The sequence below is a fragment of the Rhinopithecus bieti genome, unplaced genomic scaffold (assembly GCF_001698545.2).
Source record: "Rhinopithecus bieti isolate Rb0 unplaced genomic scaffold, ASM169854v2 scaffold_62788, whole genome shotgun sequence".
Taxonomy (NCBI): Eukaryota; Metazoa; Chordata; class Mammalia; order Primates; family Cercopithecidae; genus Rhinopithecus; species Rhinopithecus bieti.
Window position 1 is genome coordinate 567,199 of NW_016823884.1, and position 18,519 is coordinate 585,717.

Sequence of the window (18,519 nt, forward strand, 5' to 3'; positions counted from 1 at the left end):
AAAAAAAAAAAAAAAAAAAAAAAAAAAAAAAAAAAAGAAATAGTTGGAAGGACATTGTAATTTTTATTTATAGAGAGTACACTTTTTTGAACTTCCATTAGATAAATTTCTCTGAAATTTCGGAATCAGAAAATATTGGGTCTCCCCTTAGTAAGTGATTTGTTTTTATAGATACCACGAATCCTACAATTTTTCCTGTTTCTGTCTCGCTTTGGTTTCTTGGAATCTTACCATCTTATTGTTTGCCCCTTCTAGTCATTGTTTTGCATAGATTTTGGCATAAATTTCCACATACTGACCTTCTGACTTTTTCTGACTTGACACTGTCACATTGTCACAAGTTCTAGATTTATTTTCCACACACACATATACACACAAATGTTTTGGAGGCAAGGTATACACGCATATGCAGATAAGTATGCCTGAGGCTGTCATTGGATTTCCACAGTTGTTCCTGCTTTGCTGATGAAGACTCTGAGACTGATTCATTTAGCCAAGGTCACCTGGCTTGTAAAAATAGCTAGGGTTAGAACAGATTCTAGCTTTTCTCAAAGCAATCACACTACCCCTTTCTGTAGCTACTTTCAAAGGCAGCATCAAAAGAAACCCCTTAACTCCTTAATATGAGTAAGGAGTCTTCTCCATCATGAAATGCACACTAGTGGCTCAACAGACTTAAAGTTTTCTAAGTTACCAAAACTTGAAGAACGGGAAATGCCAACATTTTGTGGGTTTTACTATGATTGCATCTAGTCAGCACTAGAAAAATCCTAAATTTCATATGTATTTTATAATTATGAAAATAATGACACAATAATTCTTTTAAAAGTCCCTTGACAATTTTAATTATCCAGAAACATAGTGGTTAAAAGTAAGTTCCTTTCATGATATCAGTCCTGTTCTGTATCAGCTTACGACTTGCTCTCTGGCAGATTGAAATATAGGGTCTAAGACAGGCTTTAGCAGCAAAAAATGTAAAGGAGGCAATGCATAGCTTTCTTTTATTTAGAATGAATATTTGCTTAAGGTAGATAACTTTTCTTTTCCCATTACATTTTTCCTTAACATGTACTAGCATACTTACTGAAAAGATATGTTTCCTATACTATAAACTGCTAAGCATATAAATAATTTGTTGTCAACAATATTAAAACTCTTCTCTGCTGGTAGCAACACACGGGAAGAAGAGAAGGGTGAAGCACTCTAAAATCAAATTAGCAAAGAGAAGGAAAGTGAACTCACTGCAGAAGACCATGTGGTAGCCTTTCTACTACTGCAGTGGTAGATGGTCTCGTATCTTTCCTACAATGGCAATACTGATGGTTTTTCCTGGAGCTCTTAGGCAACATCCATTGAACAGATAGTTTACTTTTCAAAAAATAAAGACTTATTTTTTGATGGAGTTTGGGCCATTTCAAACCTTCGCAAGGAATTCGTAATTCTTTTTTCTTGTCTTTTCTTTTTTCTTTTTTCGAGACGGAGTCTCATTCTGTTGTGCCCAGACTGGAGTGCATTGGCACGATCTTAGCTCACTGCAGCCCCACCTCCCAGGTTCATGTGATTCTCGTGCCTTAGCCTCCCGAGTAGTTAGGATTACAGGCGCATGCCACCACACTCAGCTAATTTTTGTATTTTTAGTAGACACGGGGTTTCATCATGTTGGCCAGGCTGGTCTTGAACTCCCGACATCAGGTGATCCACCCACCTCGGCCTCCCAAAGTGCTGGGATTATAGGCATGAGCCACCGCGCCCGACCAGGAATTCATAATTCTTATCACAGAATCCAAACGACTCAGTTTGAATTCTGAATATCCTACGGTAGTGAGAATGGTTTACAAACCAGAGGCCATATATTGAGTTTAGATACCCACTGATAAATTTTTGTTTGAGGAGTCAGCAAAATATATCAAACTCTGACACTGTTGGGTTACTCTGTAGAAACGTTTCCATGAAGTTTAAAGACCAGTTTCTAGAAGGTCAGTTAGGGTTGTCCAGCACATAACATTTTCCGTATTTGCATTACTTTGGCTTTGTCACTTGAATATTCGCATGGGAGCCTGTGCTTTGTGGTTTAAGAGTTTTTTAGTTGCTTATTTCTCAACTTAAGCAATAATCCTCTTTTGCTGACAGCTCTTTAGTTACTGTAGAAATGATTGTGTTGTCATAAACACAGCTTTAGGACTTCAGGTGGGAGGGGGAGAATCAGAGGGTGTTCAACAAAAAGCTCATGTTTCCACCCAAACACACCCACCTAAGTACTTGCAGAAGGCTCAGGGAAAACAGAAGCAGAATTCTTTTCCCTGCTCCACTTTTCAAAGTTCCTTATGTGGAATCAGATGCTTTTAATACATTTCAAAAGAGTCTTCCATTTAACCTCCAAAAATAAACAAACCACAATTCTGCTCCCCATTTCTCCCTCAATTTAATCATTTGTTCCAATTTTCCTACCTTTGAAATCAGATGATTCAGCTCCTCTTTCTGCCTTAATAGTTTGGAATAATTCAAATTTCAGAAGCTCATGCTTGATTCTTCTACTTTCCTTATTTTTATATTGTAATAGTCTTCATCTGTTTTCTATCACTTAATTTCTTTTCTGATTTGGATCTCTTTCCTTTAATTTTCCTTGAGGGTTATTCTCTCTTTTGTCTGTTTTCTCTTTTGTATAATTCTCACTCTCCATTCATGCTCTAAGCAAATGGACCTTTTCTGCCGTGATTTCACACTCCTTTTGAAACTTTCCTCACCCATATTCCACTTTCTGCTTTTAAGTCAGTAATAAGATATTATTTGAAGCATGGCTCAGATCTCATATTTTAAAAGAATTTCTCTACCTACACTGGCTTCTAGCAGACTCTACGTCAGCTATGTCCCTAACTGCTTCTCTGACAGAACTTCGCATGGCTTCCTTCCTCTTCTGTCTGTTTTTTTATGGGTTCCCAATGCAGTATTGACAAAAGAGAAAGGGCTTTGGGTCTACACCTGAATGGGTTCGAGTCTCAACTCTGCCACAGCTGCATGATCATGAGTAGATTACTTAGCATCTGGATTTCCTTACGTGTAAAATGGCAGTAATTTTACACAAGATTTTAGAAATGATTAAAAGAGAGCATTAGAGTATAGACTGTGAGTCATACTGAATGTTCAGTGTTATACATTTTTTTTTTAGTCTTCAGATAATTTTGGCGTTGTTTTGCTGCTAAAGAGATTGCCAGAAGATCAGAGTGGTATGTAGCACATGAACAGTTTCCAAGAGAAAAGACTTACATTGCATGGTCTCTTCTTTGTCTTTTTTTCACCTATCAGGCGCACATCTATTTGGTTTTTTTTTTTTTGGTATTAAAATTATGAAATATTCAAACATAAAGTATAACAATTAAAATAATATATGTCTATGATCATCCACACATAGTTTGAACAAATCTTAGCATTCTGTCATAATCATATCAGATGTTCATGTTAAAGAAATAAACTATTTTAGATTTGGTTAAAACCTTCTGTGTCTCTTCCCTAATGTCATTTATCTCTCTCCCTTTCCAGAGATGTAACCATCCTGAATTTGCTCTTGATCATTCTTATTTATATATTTTTACTTTTACTATACATATGTATATCTATATAAAACGTAAGACTCTATTCTGCATATTTTAAACTACATATGTGTAATATACTGTATATATTTTACAACTTGCCATTTTGTTTAACATTTTTTGTTGGATTTATCACATGTGCCATATCATGTTGTTCTGTTTTGTGCATTTCTATTGCAGCACAGTATGCCATTGTATGAATGTGTTGCAGTCATAGTGCAATTGGAAGACTAAGTGGAACGGATGATTCTAATGTAACCCAAGGACAAAATCTGTTTCAACTCCAGTAATGAACTCAGCACAGCGGCTTGCTTCAGTGATACCTTGGGATACCAGGAACAGCTCCACCTGGTCTGTGAAGATGAAGGGCAGCTCACCTGCTGGCATGGTGAGCGGGCACCATAGCACAAAGGGCACACCACAGCTCTTGTTGAAGACGTATGCCGGGGCTACAAGGAAAAGCTCCAGAAAGTTGTGACAAAATTGAGGCAACTAGAAGAGGAGTGTGCAGAGCAGAAGGTATTCACAGCAATGCACATAACTAAATGGAAAATAAGTACAGAGTTTATTTGGGCCAAGTTTGAGGACTGTAACTCAAAAGCATAGATTTAAGTTGTCCAAATTATACACTCTCACTGCATGAATTTAGACAGCAATAATGGAAACTGCAATTTTATATCTCCTCATGAGAAGACACAAATGCAGAGATAAAAACATTGAGTTTGACTTTGAGAATCTCCAGAGTTTCCTACATGAGGAGGAGAAGTCTTATCTCTGGAGACAGGAGAAGGAAGACCAATAGACTCTGAGTAGACTGAGGGACCATGGGACCAGTCTGGGCTGAATTCAACAGCCACATGCTGGAACTGGAGGAAAGATGTCAGAACTCAGTCCAAAAATTGCTGCAGAATGTGAATGACACTGTGAGCAGGAGTTGGGTTGTGAAGCTGGAAACATCAGAGGTCTTCTCCTTGGAGCTTCATACTATGTGCAACATTTTTGAGCTTTATTTCCTGTAATGTGAAGAAAATGTTAAGGAGCCATCAAGAGATGGGGTTTTGCCATGTTGCCCAGGCTGGTTTTGAACTCTTGCACTCAAGTGATCCACTTGCCTTAGCCTCCTACAGTACTGGGATTACAGTCAATGTAACTCTGGATCCAGATACAGCTCATGGTGAGCTAATTCTGCCTGAGGATCGGAGACAAGTGACTTGTGGATATCCCCAGGACCATCACAGCACTGCTTCCAGGAGATTCAGTGCCTTCCCCTGTGTCCTGGGTTGTGAGGGCTTCACCTCTCAGGAAGATGTTCCTTCTAAATGGATGTTGGAGAAGGAACCGGGTGGGATTTAGGAGTTTGTATGGAAATGTGCAGAGAGGCACTGGCATGAAGCAAGAACCTCAGTCTGGATTGTGGACCCTCAGACTATGCAGAAAGAAATGCTATGTAGCCCTTACATCTCCCTTAACTTCCCTTCATCTGTGTGAACAGCCCTTGGTTGTGGGAATGTTTCTGGACTCTGAGGCTGGAGTTGTATCCTTTTACAACATGAGTGCTGGCTACCACAGCTTCACCTTCCCAAAGGCTTCCTTCTCTGACACTCACCGGCCCTGTTTCCAGATTTGTCAATATTCTCCTTTGTTCCTGCCTCCCTCAGCTGGTTAAGGAAAAGAGCAAAGTGTCATTGGTTTAACCAGCACAGAGAATATAATGTAAATCCCATAATGACCGATATATATATATATATATATTATTATTTTATACTATTATTTCTTATATTCGTGAAAATGTGGTATTCTGGGCTTTTTTAGAATATGACTACTAAATGGCTCTTGTGAGTTTTTCATTTAAGATTTTAAGATGATCTACCAAGTTCACTTAAAGGAAATGTATAAATGTGATTCTTTACATCAACTTTTTGTTTTTTCTCTTGATTTTGCATAGATTAAGAGTAACTCATGTTTTCATTTTTATTGTTGTTTCAAGGTCAGCACCTTTCTATATCTTTTTGGCAGTAGTAAGTTGAAGTAAATGGTTGTTAAAATTAATTTGATATACAATAACTCTAGGTAAGGGATATTATCTCTGTTTTTATGTATTATTATTTCAAGTAGGCAGTTAGTTATCTGCCACAAAAGGCTTCGGGGTTTCGGTCTTTAGTTGTTCTAAGATGTAGATACAGCGGTTGAACAACTGGAAAATGCTGAAAATTTTCACCATTTTCTTCAGTAGAGGTCTGTCCTTTAGACATGAATTGGATTTAGAGTTTTTAGGGCCCTGGGGATATGATTGATTGTCTATTTATTGAAAGGATACTTAGCTTTTTGCTCCAGAGTTTTTTTTTTTTTTTTTTTTTCCCTGTAAGATTTGGGGACCACACATAAGTTACTTTTTAGGGAATTCATGGGGAATGCTTTTGAAGATTTTCTCTCTTTGTGTAAAACATTATTTAACAAGAATTTGGCTTTGATCAATACTCTTTGAATAAGGATAGGGTATTACCCCAGTTCATTTTTTTCTTTTATCAGTCCTGGTATTAAATTAGAAATTACACTGGAAATCTCATTTTCTTGGGGAGGGGATTCCTTGGAAAATGCCAAAGTGAGGTTTAACTTTGTATTGTTTAGTTATTCATTTTAAGAGTGGTTTATAAAAGATTTGTTAAAGTTTTTTCATTTTTTCTATTGTAAGTGTTAATAAGAGAAAACCTTGGTAGTCACGATTATGGCAACAATTATAGTGACACAATTAGACTGGCTGACATTTACTGGCTAATTTAATTCAATTTTTATCTTTTTAAATGTATGTGTGATAGCTGCTAATTATGGCTATGGAAAGGCTACAGTTTTTGCTTGGGGTGATAAACAATTTAAATAGCAACAAAAAAATTATAATTTTAGAAATCTCACTGATCCTTGGACCAGGGAAAGGAATTGTATTTTACGTGGGCGCTGCCCAAATTATCTTGTCACATAGCATTGTGCTTTATATGTAAAATGTCCTTGTTAGTTATTTGTTGAAAGAAAGAGAAGGGAGGAAGGAAAGGAGGGAGGAAGGGCAGGAGGAAGGAAGGAAGGAAAGAAGGAAGGAAGGAAGGGAGGAAGAAAGGAAGGAAGGAAGGAAAATATTATCCTCTCAAGTTTCAAATTGGGTAATAATAATACTCTAATATAATGATTGAAAATACATGCTGGCCGGGTGTGGTGGCTCATGTCTATAATCCCAGCACTTTGGGAGGCCTAGGCAGGTGGACCACTTGAGGTCAGAGGAGTGCATGACCAGCCTCGCCAACATGGTGAAACCCTGTCTCTATTAAACAGCACAAGAATTAGCCGGGCTGGTGGTGCATGCCTGTAATCCCAGCTACTAGGGAGGCTGAGGCAGGAGAATCACTTTAACCTGGGAGTTGGAGGTTGCAGTAAGTCGAGATCACACCACTGCATTCTGGCCTGGGCAACAGCAAGAATCCATCTCAAAAAAAAAAAAAAAAGAAAGAAAATACAAGCTTAATTCTTACTGTATGCCAGATATAGTGCTAAGTATTCTACATATACAGGACTACAATTCCTCATCCATGATTCTAAAACTCAAGAAAAGTTTGTTTTAAGCTCAATTAGCAGCAAGACCACACATGATCTGAACTCACTTGGTATCAAAAACTATCCCTAATGGACCTAATATGGTAATGTACTGTATTATCTCTCTAAAAGAGAAATAACTTCACATTCTGAGACACTTCTGTCTATGTGAGTTTGTAGCTGTGTGCTAACTCATTTAGTCTTTGCCAAGACCTTATGAGGTTGGCACTATTATTATCTCCATTTTACAGAGAAACAATTGAAACACAGAAGTTGGGAAAGGAATATTTACCAATAATGACTGTCTTAAAGTCTGCAATCCTCTGGTTAGAAAATACCTTGAAAAAAGATTTTTAAGAAAGTTTTGATGTATCACCAATCTTCAGGACATCTTTCGGATTCACCAGAGGGAAAAGGGGATTGCCATGACTACTTACACATCAAAACTTCTGGGATTTATTATAATATTTCTGCTACTATTTCTAGAAAGTTCCAAATGTATTATGCTAAACCTTAGAAATATGTTTTTTTGGGTGGTTCTCACTGCCAAAGTGTAATTATTCCCTCCCATATGGAGCTCCAAAACATAGTAACAGGGAGCATTTTACTGACATCTGGCTTTATTTTTGCTTGTTACGTCTTCCAGACTCCACCCTTGGTGACTTCACATATTATACATTACACATATCTTAGTATACTGTGAGAAGATTCAGAAAAATTGCTGTGACAACTAATTAGTATTTACTTAGCGGATAGTACAACATTAGCATTTACTTAATTCAAGAGTAGTCTTGTTTAATTTAAGGCTACACATCCTGTAATTATTATGGGCTTTTAAATTTAGGTGCCTACTGAAATTTAAGTTTAAATTGCAATGTAGTCATGTTTTCACATCAATTTTAAAAATCTTTCTACGTGTAATGAATACCACATCTAACTAGTTTTACCCAGTTTTTTATTTTTTTCAGATTTTAAAGTTTGTGGTTAAATAGACATAATCCAGTAATTTATTTCCAATAAACTCTTAGGATTTGTTGCACGATTTGGTGGTCTGTGTGCACTGATATGTTTCACAGATGATGGCAGAGCACTCGTAACTATATTGAAGAGAAACTATCAACGCAAACTTATGCTTGTAGTATGGTCCTTGTCAAAGTTGTTGCCTTTGGCATTTTTGCTAATCGTTAATGCAAAAGGATCCTGTTTTTGCCTTCAGAGATCAGTGCAAAGGTAATGCAGACCATCTTACTGGCTGTGGGAACAGAGGGTGGTTTTAAACTACTGCAGGAGAAGAAGCCAGTTGCCTAGCTGAAGGGTAACACTGTTTACAATGCATGTGGTTGCTGTTGTGATAAGCCTCTGAGGAATGTGGGGAGGAAGGGATAATGCAGGCCAACTCTGATTGCTTTTGGAATGTGGCAATTTGTCCTTGGTTATCGTTGGTATTTAACATGTTTTGATAGAATCGCTTTAGATCTATCTGAAAACTGCCAGGGATCTGAGAAAACCCTATGGCCTACCACAGTTAGATTAGCCAACCCTTTCAGTGTAGACTCCTACTCACTTCCTCCCTGCCTGTCTACACTCATTCTATCAAAGTCACATCGTCACATGTTCACGTTCACATACCTTTAAGGCATGTGAATCTTTATCTTTCTCCTGTTTATCTCTCTGTCATGAGTGCATGATAGAGACAGACATACAGGCACACGCAAACACACACACACACACACACACACACACACACACACACACACACTCTTAGCTTTTCTTCCGAGGCATCCAAGATTCTTCTCTAGTTAGATGACACTTCTTGTTTGTTTGTGAAGAACCATAGTTCTATAAAAATAGTCTAATTAAATTATTTTTTCAAGGGCCTAACTTGATGGAGAACACAAGGCTATAAAGAAACCATTCTCTCCGCCTACAAGTGAGAGTTGAAATCTTACAGTACGTGTTAAAACCTATGATTAAACTACAGGTGAACGACAAGCTTCTTGTGTGGTAAGAGATTATTAATTTAGAAATATCCTGATTAATCAAGGATGGTCATGAGATTTTTTCAGTCAAGAAATCTAGTCAGAATGTAGGAAATATTCTTCATCTGTTTTTTTTAGCTTTGCTTCTGGGGAAAAATGAAGACTATTAATTGTGACCTTACAAAGGACAACTGCGTATTTTCCTAGATAAGTTATGTGAAGGTCATTGAGACCTTCCCACTGAAGAAGAAAGAGGCTTAAACAGATAGCACTGAGAACCATTGATTCTCTTTGAAGCCTCAAAGTAAAATCAATTTCAAGTTTTGTTTTGTTCACTGAATTTAAGAGAACGATCAATTTTAGACTGAGCCAAGAATGAAAACATTAAAATACTAGCTATTGTGTAACTTAACTGGGATGGGAGAGTAGACACAGAATAGTTCCCAGATTTGTCTTAATCCAGTGGTTTTTGAACTGTGCACCAAGGCACCCTGGGGTGCTGCAGCAAACTCACAGGAGGGCTGCAGGACGTTTTACATTTTCCAGCAAAAGACAGCGACTCTCGATACCTGTTGGGCACAATGAAGCTAGAGATAGTTCACAGTTTCCTCATTGATCATGCTACGTTTTTTTTGCTGATACCATATCTTTATAAAGCTGAGTATTTTATGATTTCTAACTAGTTAATAAATATAATTATTAGACATTTCTTTTCGTCTAGGAGTGTTGTGAAAAAATTACTAAAACAATAAGGGTACCATAGACAGAAAAGTTGGGAACTTTTGCTTTTACTCTGTGTGTGTATGTGTGTGTATGCAAACACATTTTGTTAGTGGTAATTAATATTTATGTATTTATTCTAATACATAGTTTTATAGAAACATTATTGGTAATTTGGGATATTAGACTGGGTTTTCTTTGAATCTATAAGTTATATTTATAGGAAGTCATTCTGATTAGATTACAAGAATTTAAATAAGTAATACCATTCACCTGGTGGCAGCTTAGCCAAAGTACATACTATATCCAGTGCTTTGGTTGTAGAGCATTTCTCAGGATCATGGCTCAGAAGTGAGACGATATCTGCATTCCTCTGATTTTCTCACCTAGTTCTTGAGATTAAAAGAAGCTTACCTTTGCCCATTTGAATAGAATGCTCTGTTTTTAGTAAGCCCCATTGAGGAACTACTCTGCCTTGGGATCTCATATCTTTATTGCCTCTGTGAAGTAGACAAGAGTTAAGTTAATGGACTAAAACCCAAAGATGAAGAGAGAGCTTAGAGGATGAAATTTACGGAGATCACAAAATTGTGTTTACTCAGAAATTTTGTAATTCTTTTCCAAAATTTCTGAGTCCTAGGGCTGGCCAGTGAGTTAACAATTTCACATGTTGTAATCTTTAATTAAAGTGTCTTGTTTGCTCCCAGTTTTGCCAATTCTTCCAATTCCTTTGGTATGCCTAAAAGGGGAAATTTGTAACCTAATTTCTAGTTCTCTCTGTGTTATGGCATTTGGACAGTGGCCATGGTTTGCAGACCTGTCAAAATGATAATAGCTTCCATCTCTGGATTAGGAGAATGTTTGGAGCTCAGTGTACACCTACCAGTTTCACATTGCTGTCAATGAGAATCACCACTAAGTATTTGCTCAGCTCTTCTATCTGCACGGCCCATTACCGTCTTCTCAGCACCCCCTTTGCTTACTCAGTTATGGCTGTCACATGTGATCTGAGCACTGCTGAAAAGCTGCATCCTTTTCTCCACGATGCCTATTAAGTCTGTATCAATGGGGAGCAGCTTCTGAAAACCTCAAAGTGGTATACTCCCCACAAGCCAGCAATCGCAAGCACTGGTGTAACCGTGTTCTTGTCTTGACATTGCTAATGTCTGTATCCAGTTGTCATTCCTCAACTCTCCAGAATTCTCTACAAAGACATTTATTGCATTTAAAATATATATTTTTTCTCCTTGAATTTCCTATACACAAGACTCATGCTACATTTGAAGCATCCCTTTCTGTAATATGATCTTAATTGACAGCTAGGGCTAGATGTGACTTATGCAAATAACTTACAGAAGTTACCCAATCCTTCCAAGGTGAATCTTTTTTAAATGAGATTTTGTACAGCTCAAACATATAAAGTAGACAAATGCAAAGTTGGCCTGCCTCCAATCGGAGCATTAGCCTAAAGCTTCCCTCACTGACAATCCCCCTCATTTTCTTTTCCAAAAATCTCTCTCCTTCACCTAACAAAGCTAGGCCTTAGGGAACACCTTCAAAAGGAATTGATTAACACGATATTGGTAAATTCAGAAAGATAACTCATCTTTTGATTTTCAGGAAAATGTTCCATTTATTAAATGTATACACTATCCCATTCTTAGCAGCTCAAATGATAATTCAGAGTTTGGCATAGAGAAGAGGTTGACAAACCGTAACAGCAGGCCAAACCCAGTCTCTGACTTGATTTTGTCAATAAAGTTCTATCAGAACATGCACATTTATTTATGTAACATTTATGGATGCTTTCATGCTACAAAGGCAGAATTTAGAAGAGACTAGATGCCCCACAGAGCCTAAAACATTTATTTTCTGGCAATTCAAACAAAATGTTTGCCAGAAAAATATTCCCTGGGAGCCATGTGTTCAGCATTCTACAAGCAAACAGTTTATGACAACCTACAACTTATGAATCACAAATCAGTAATTTAAGATATACAGATAACTTGTATGGTTTAAATCTGGTTTTCACTATTTACTCTTTTAGAATACATTAACATTTAAAGTTGATATTAAGCTTAATTTTAATTTTATTCCTTTTTTGATCTGATAAAATTTCCACATTTTCAGTTTACACTTCAAAAAAGGTGAAAATTTTCTACTGACATTCTCAATTTAATAAGGGTTTTCAGAGTTTGAATGCATTGATATGATGTGAAAGCTACTCTGTACCAAGGAAGGAAATTCTCTCTTCCCCAACTCAGGCTTTGAATAACTTCAGATCAATGTATGAGCAAGGTCCTTGCTTTTATCTAATATGAAGAAAGCCAGTGTGCTGATGGCCTCTGAAAAGCTTTCCGAGTTGGCCCAACATGAAATGAGCTCTCCTTAAAGTAAAATAAATGGTACCCCACAAAGCTATTATACAACACATGCCATCAACAGTGTCTTCCCATTTTTAATAATACATCATAGCAGAGAAAGAAGCTAGTAGAAGAATCAGCTTTTCCTGGTGAGAAAGATCTGAAAGTGATTTTACTCCTTCTATTTCCCATTTAAAGGAGTTCTCCCCTTGGGCCCTATTCTTTAAGAAATACAAGTAATAATAATCTAAGAAAAGGTGAAATCATTGTTTGGCCTTCTTCAAAGAATAGTGCTTATTTAGTTGACGTAGCAAAATATTTTAAATTGACTAAGGTCTTGAACAAATGTTTGATTTTTTTGGTCGGGGAGGGGGGTGTCAATGATAATTTCCATTTCCTGATCTTCAGCATGTAAAAACTGTCAAGTCATAAAATATTATAAAAATCCAGACTTATCTTTTTTTTTAACATTGTGTGGCCCCAAAGAGACTATACGGGACAATAAGAAATTAGAAGGCAGGAAAATAAAAGAATGCTGCCAAAATAGAAATAAATATGTTATTTGGTGGATAGGTATTACTAGAGAAAATTTGAGCATTATGTTACTGTTAGTTATGCTTGTTGAATAAACAACTCTGCATAGTACTCTGTTAGCTATGTTAGGGCAATATTCAGAGGGGTGTGTGTATGTGTGCATGTACATGTATGTGTGAATTAAGAGACATGTAATGTATGTTCACATGTTTGGCACACTCAGTGACTATAGCCACAGCCATGATTTTAGGCTATTTGGAGATTTACCTTTATACCACTCAAGAAAATATATCTAGAAAGTAAGAGTGACTTTGTTATAACAGCAGCCTGGATGTATTCTAGCATATCATCCCTGTGGTAAGAGAACTTTTCTCAGTCGCACCTGGTGAAAATCTAATGCTAAGAGAAACTTTATTGCCTCCATATAATATTAAGTTGGTGCAAAAGTAATTGCGGTTTTCCCATCAAAATGGGAAAACCGCAATTACTTTTGCATCAACCTAATAGAAAAGCACAGACATAAAACTGAGTATCTTCTATTTCCCTTCCTCTGTCAACTCTTCTTTCCTCCATGTTGGTTTTATTCTGAAGTACGCTTTTTCCACTTCGTGGCAAAAAATGGCTGTGGTAGCACCAGCCTTTGGTACCAATTATCTAAAAGGAAAAGAAGTCCCTCCCACTCTCCCAGTCACAGCATTTTAGTTTAATACTGAAAATGACTCTAATTGACCTTGTGTAGCCAATTTCTCACCCTTGGACTCATTAATGTGCCTAGGGGTGTGAAGTAGCCCATCACATGCCCACCCCTGTAGGTGCGGAGGACAAGTCCTTCTATTGACAGCAGACTCAAAAAAACAGGAGGAGTTTACAAGATAAAAAGGATTTTGTACTAGAAGAGCAGGGAGGGATGGTGGCATGCAGAAAGCACAGATTATTTCTTCAATTTTTGTACTCAGACTACTATTAGAAATAAAATGTTCATGGTACCTCTCGTAAGTGACCATGGCACATCAGTTTATCTTGACATGACAGCCAGGCATAGTTATTTTAGTGAGCTTTAAAACAAGAGCAAGACAGTCCCTGCCCATAAAGGTCATTGGTCAATTCTTAGAAAAAATCTCTAGGTAGTTCACATGCTTCTTCAGTGACTTAAAAATGTCAGGGAGGGAAAGAGAATTTAGATAGTAAATGAAATCTAAAAATCCCTGAGATTTAGACTGCAACATTTAAATTGCAGGATGTCTCCTATGTAGTTTTAGTAAATACTGATTTTTTTTTTTTTTTATGAAGACTGAAGAAATCACTAACTTGACCTCATTTGTTTTTTGTTTTCTCTATACTATCTAAACTACAAGAATGACTGGGGTATAATTTCTTAATGTTCTTCATGTTTTTGGAAGAGATTTTCCTAGAGATGTAATATGTTGGACAGTTTTATGTAAATGTCATCTTATTGAACTGTTTGTACAAGCATGTGGACCAGTTTAGCCTACAATGACTCAAAAAAGTTTCAAGATCTTACATATAATTTACACTTATATTGAAATGAGTATAATTTATATTGTACAATTTATATCCTCATAAAATTCAGAAATCCAAAAAACTATGAAGATCCGTGCTTCACAGGGAAAGAAGAAAGTGATTAAATTATTTCAAATTTGGTTAAATCAGGAGCCTCCAATTCACTTTAATCATGTATCTATGTAAGTAAAAATATTACACATCTGAATGAGTAAAAACATTATGGCTATGTATCTCAGTATAAGCATTTTAAAATTTATGAATTATAGAAATACATTTAAATATAAGTAAAACTTGATTTCTTTCTTATGTTTTCAGATTAGAAATAAATATAAATATAAACAGATGTTCTTTTTTACCCTTGTAGATGATCACGCATACTCTGTTTTAGACACCACTGATTTGAACAACTATGACATAAGAAGAGAAATAGATGCTATATACTTTCACGTGAATTTTGGCAACATGGTAAATTTACTTTGCTTTGGCAGGAAAGTTATAGATTTTGATGAGCTGACTTGGCTTCTGGGCTCAGTGTGGTTACTTCATGGAAATAGCCTTCAAAGACTTGTCAATACAGGACATGACACTACGTGTGTACCTACATGAGTTTGTTCTTTTTTTCTTGGTTTTCCTGATTTTAATCCTGAAATTGGGAATTTTTTAGGAAAATTTTGAGTACCTCACCCTCAGAAATATTTCTGAATACTCCAAATTTTAGAAAGCAGGTTCTAAGGCTCGGTCCTAAGAAGTCTGAAGAAACTGACTTCATTCTCTGTCATGTCGGCAGTCCTCTTCTCTTACGCAGTTCCCGTTTGAAACTCACTACTGTTGAGTCCTTCAATCAGTTGGCTGCCTATTAGAGTATTTTGGAAACACAGCTTACCTTCCAGGTTATGTTACACTTAAAATATAAAACCTAGAATGCCTGAGTAACTTCAAGATTTAAAAACAATGATGATGGGAATTGATATATTTCATTACAATCGTCTTCTATTTTACCTTAAGTCTTCACTAGAATTAAGTCATTTGGAACACGTGAGAAGTTTTCAAACCTTGGGCTAGGGATAAGAGAGGGCATTTGTACAGACACAGAAAGGACAAAATTTCCCCTCCGAGACTTGGCTTTAGCACATATTGTGTCTTTTAAATCTTCTCACTGCCCATGTCTGACCTATATGTCACAAATGATTTGAGAGATTAATGCTGAATAAATATCTCTTCAAGCTATAACTTGGCCTGTCTTTCAGATATACATCATTTTATAAGTTCCTAAATGTTAAAAAAAATCTTCCTTATTCAGAGTTAAGTATGAATATACATTGTCCTTCTGAAGAAATCATTTTTGTGAACTTAAATCTATTGAAAATAGAATACTTTGTGTCTGACTTACTCATAATAGATTTGCCTAGAATTTTTTTCTCTGTTTTAACTAAGGTCTCGATAACCCAAATTCTCATAAGATTATAAAATTAGAGAATTAAATAAGTTAGGAATGACCTTGAAGAGTAATTTTATCTGCTCTAAGCAAGAATATACTCAAACCATTTCAGAAAAGGTGAAGATATAGTCTGTTTTTAAATTCCACCACCTCATAATTCCAGCAAATTGGGAGGCCAAGGCAGGAGGATCATCTGAGACCAGAAGTTTGAGATGAGCCTGGGCAGCAAAGGGAGACCTCATCTCTACAAAAAAAAAAAAAAAAAAAAAAAAGTTTTATCACCTTGTAGCAGGTTAAATGGTGGCCCTCAAAAGGATATGTCCACATCCTAATCCCTGAAATGTGTTACTGTTGCCTTACTCAAAAAAAGAACCTTTTCAGATAAACTTATTAAGGACCTCCAGATGAGGTTGTTATCCCAGGTTATCTGGGTGGGCCTAAATCCCATGACAAGTGTCCTCATAAGAGACAGAATAGAAAACAGTATAGACACACAGAGAAGAAGGCAATATGAAATAAAAACAACACAACTTCAGTTCTGTCTCCCAGCATCCGTTTAACATTCACTCAGTGTACTGGGTAGAATTGGATACTCCAAAAAGACATGTTTAATTCCTAACTCCTAGTTCCTGTAAATGTGACATTATGCTTATGTAGAAATAGGATAGGATTTTACAGATGTCATCAAGTTAAGATGAGGTCATACTGCATTGGGGTGGGCCTTAATCCAATGACTAATGTTTCTTTTTTTTGAGACTGAGTCTTGCTCTGTCATCTAAACTGGAGTGCAGTGGCTCGATCTTGGCTCACTGCAACCTCCGCCTCCTGGGTTCAAGTGATCCTTAAACCTCAGCCTCCCAAATAGCTGGGATTACAGGCATGCAACACTGTGCCTGGCCCTGTGACTAATGTTCTTATAAGAAGGAGGAAATTTGGACAGAGAGAGGAGGATGACATGTGAAGATGAGACACACCCAGGAGAGTGCCACATGAAGAGGGAGGCAGAGATTGAGTGGTGCATCCTCAAGCCAGAGAACACCAACGATGGCTGGCAACCAGCAGGAGCTAGCAAGATCCATGGAACATATTCTTCCCCAGAGCCTCTGGAGAGGGCACCGCCCTGTCGACATTGTGATTTTGGACTCCTGGCCTTCTGAACTGCGAGATGATGAAGTTCCGTTGTCTTAAGCCACCCACTTTGTGGTGATTTGTTATGGCAGGCACAGGACACTAACGCAACCTCTCAATTACTTATTTAGGAAAACTGGTTATTTCACAGTTTTGCCCACGAGTAGCTCAGGGTTATTGTCAGTTTTAAAGTTGTCCCAACATGAAAAAGAACAGATAACCAAAGTGACTTTGTGGAAGAATCTTGGTAAACTGAGATAATATTCTGTTAACAAACGAGTCAACCTCTTTTACTTCCTGCCTCTCCTTTATGTTCCAAGATAGAATGAAGAAAGGGACGTTAGAAAGGAGAAACTTCGTTCTAGCTTCCTTCTTTATTTTCAACAGTTTTGTTTGTTTCTTTGCTAAATTTGCCTTCTGTTTTCTAAAAGTTAAGCTAGTTCTTCCTTTATTCTTGTGCTCAAAATTAATCATGGCCTTGCACTTCACATTTCTCTAAAATATTAGTTACCACAAAATGCTATTCACGTCCCAAGGATTTCAAACTATGGTGTAAATAAGAATCACTTGGGTATTATTATAAAATGTGAATTGTTTGAGCCCAACATCCAGGAATAGTTATTCATGGAGTCTAATGTGAGGCTCAGAAATTGGTTTCTTTTTTTTTTTTTTTTTTCTGTGTTTTTTAAAAAAATCAACTCCCTTTATGATTGTAATGCGAGGGGATGGGTCACACTTTGGGAAACACACTTTAGTCCATCCTGGCTCAACTCATGGCAGGAGTGCTAATGAAAAATCAAAACATCCACATTTTATGTCTCAATTTATAATTCATTTTTTCCTCAGTTTCATTTCCATGGGAATGAACCTTTCTTCTTCTGTGACTCTGAAAAGCAATGTTGATTTCTAAAGTTTTCAATGTTCCTTAGCCTTTTGTTCTGTTTGCTTGATAGTTTTATTTGTGTGCTCTTTTAAAGAGTTTAGGGGGAGTGGGTGGAGAATGCCTCTCCCTGTCCCTAGATCTCCTAATGATCTGCATAACTCCCAATTCCTCTATCGCCTGTCTTCTCTCTTGCATTTCCCACAGCTCATTCTTCCGAGCAACCCATGACCATGGTATGTGAAACTCACAAGTAATAACCAAATAAATACTGGCACTTTTACTATTGTTAGCTCAATTTATGGTAATCAGAAAGGTCAACTATTATAACTAGCATTTTATTTACTTTTTAATTCTCCATGTTCTAGGAACTGTACAGATACCTTCTGGCAATAGGCAGATTCAGAGATTCATAACTACTTGCAGTTTCTTGACCCTTATTGGGAATCCTAAACCCCATTTTGACTTGCAATTTTTAAATGAAGATGAATTTTTTTATTTAGATGCACTAGGATGTATTGTTTCAGCTGGCTAACATCTGGATGCTTTCTCAGCACATGCTGAAACCGGCGTTTCTAGCATTGAGTCGTTTGTTCCAGGAACACGAAGAGCTCGTTATTTGCCATTGTTATTTTCTTTGACTCTCAAGAAAAATCAGTGCTACAAAAGTATAAACTTAAAGGGAAAAATGAATTAAAGCTGATAGAGTTCAAAATGTTGATATTCTGATTGTTATCTCCTGGATTCACCCTAAAATAATAGTTTCTTTTTTGGAAAAGCATAAAAG

At 36.8% G+C, this 18,519-nt stretch overlaps 1 pseudogene; it reads left to right on the plus strand.

Annotated features, from left to right (window-relative positions):
* Positions 1-5,303, plus strand: part of LOC108521926 (E3 ubiquitin-protein ligase TRIM38 pseudogene) — a 63,710-nt pseudogene extending 58,407 nt beyond the window's left edge.
* The last annotated feature ends 13,216 nt before the right edge of the window (positions 5,304-18,519 follow it).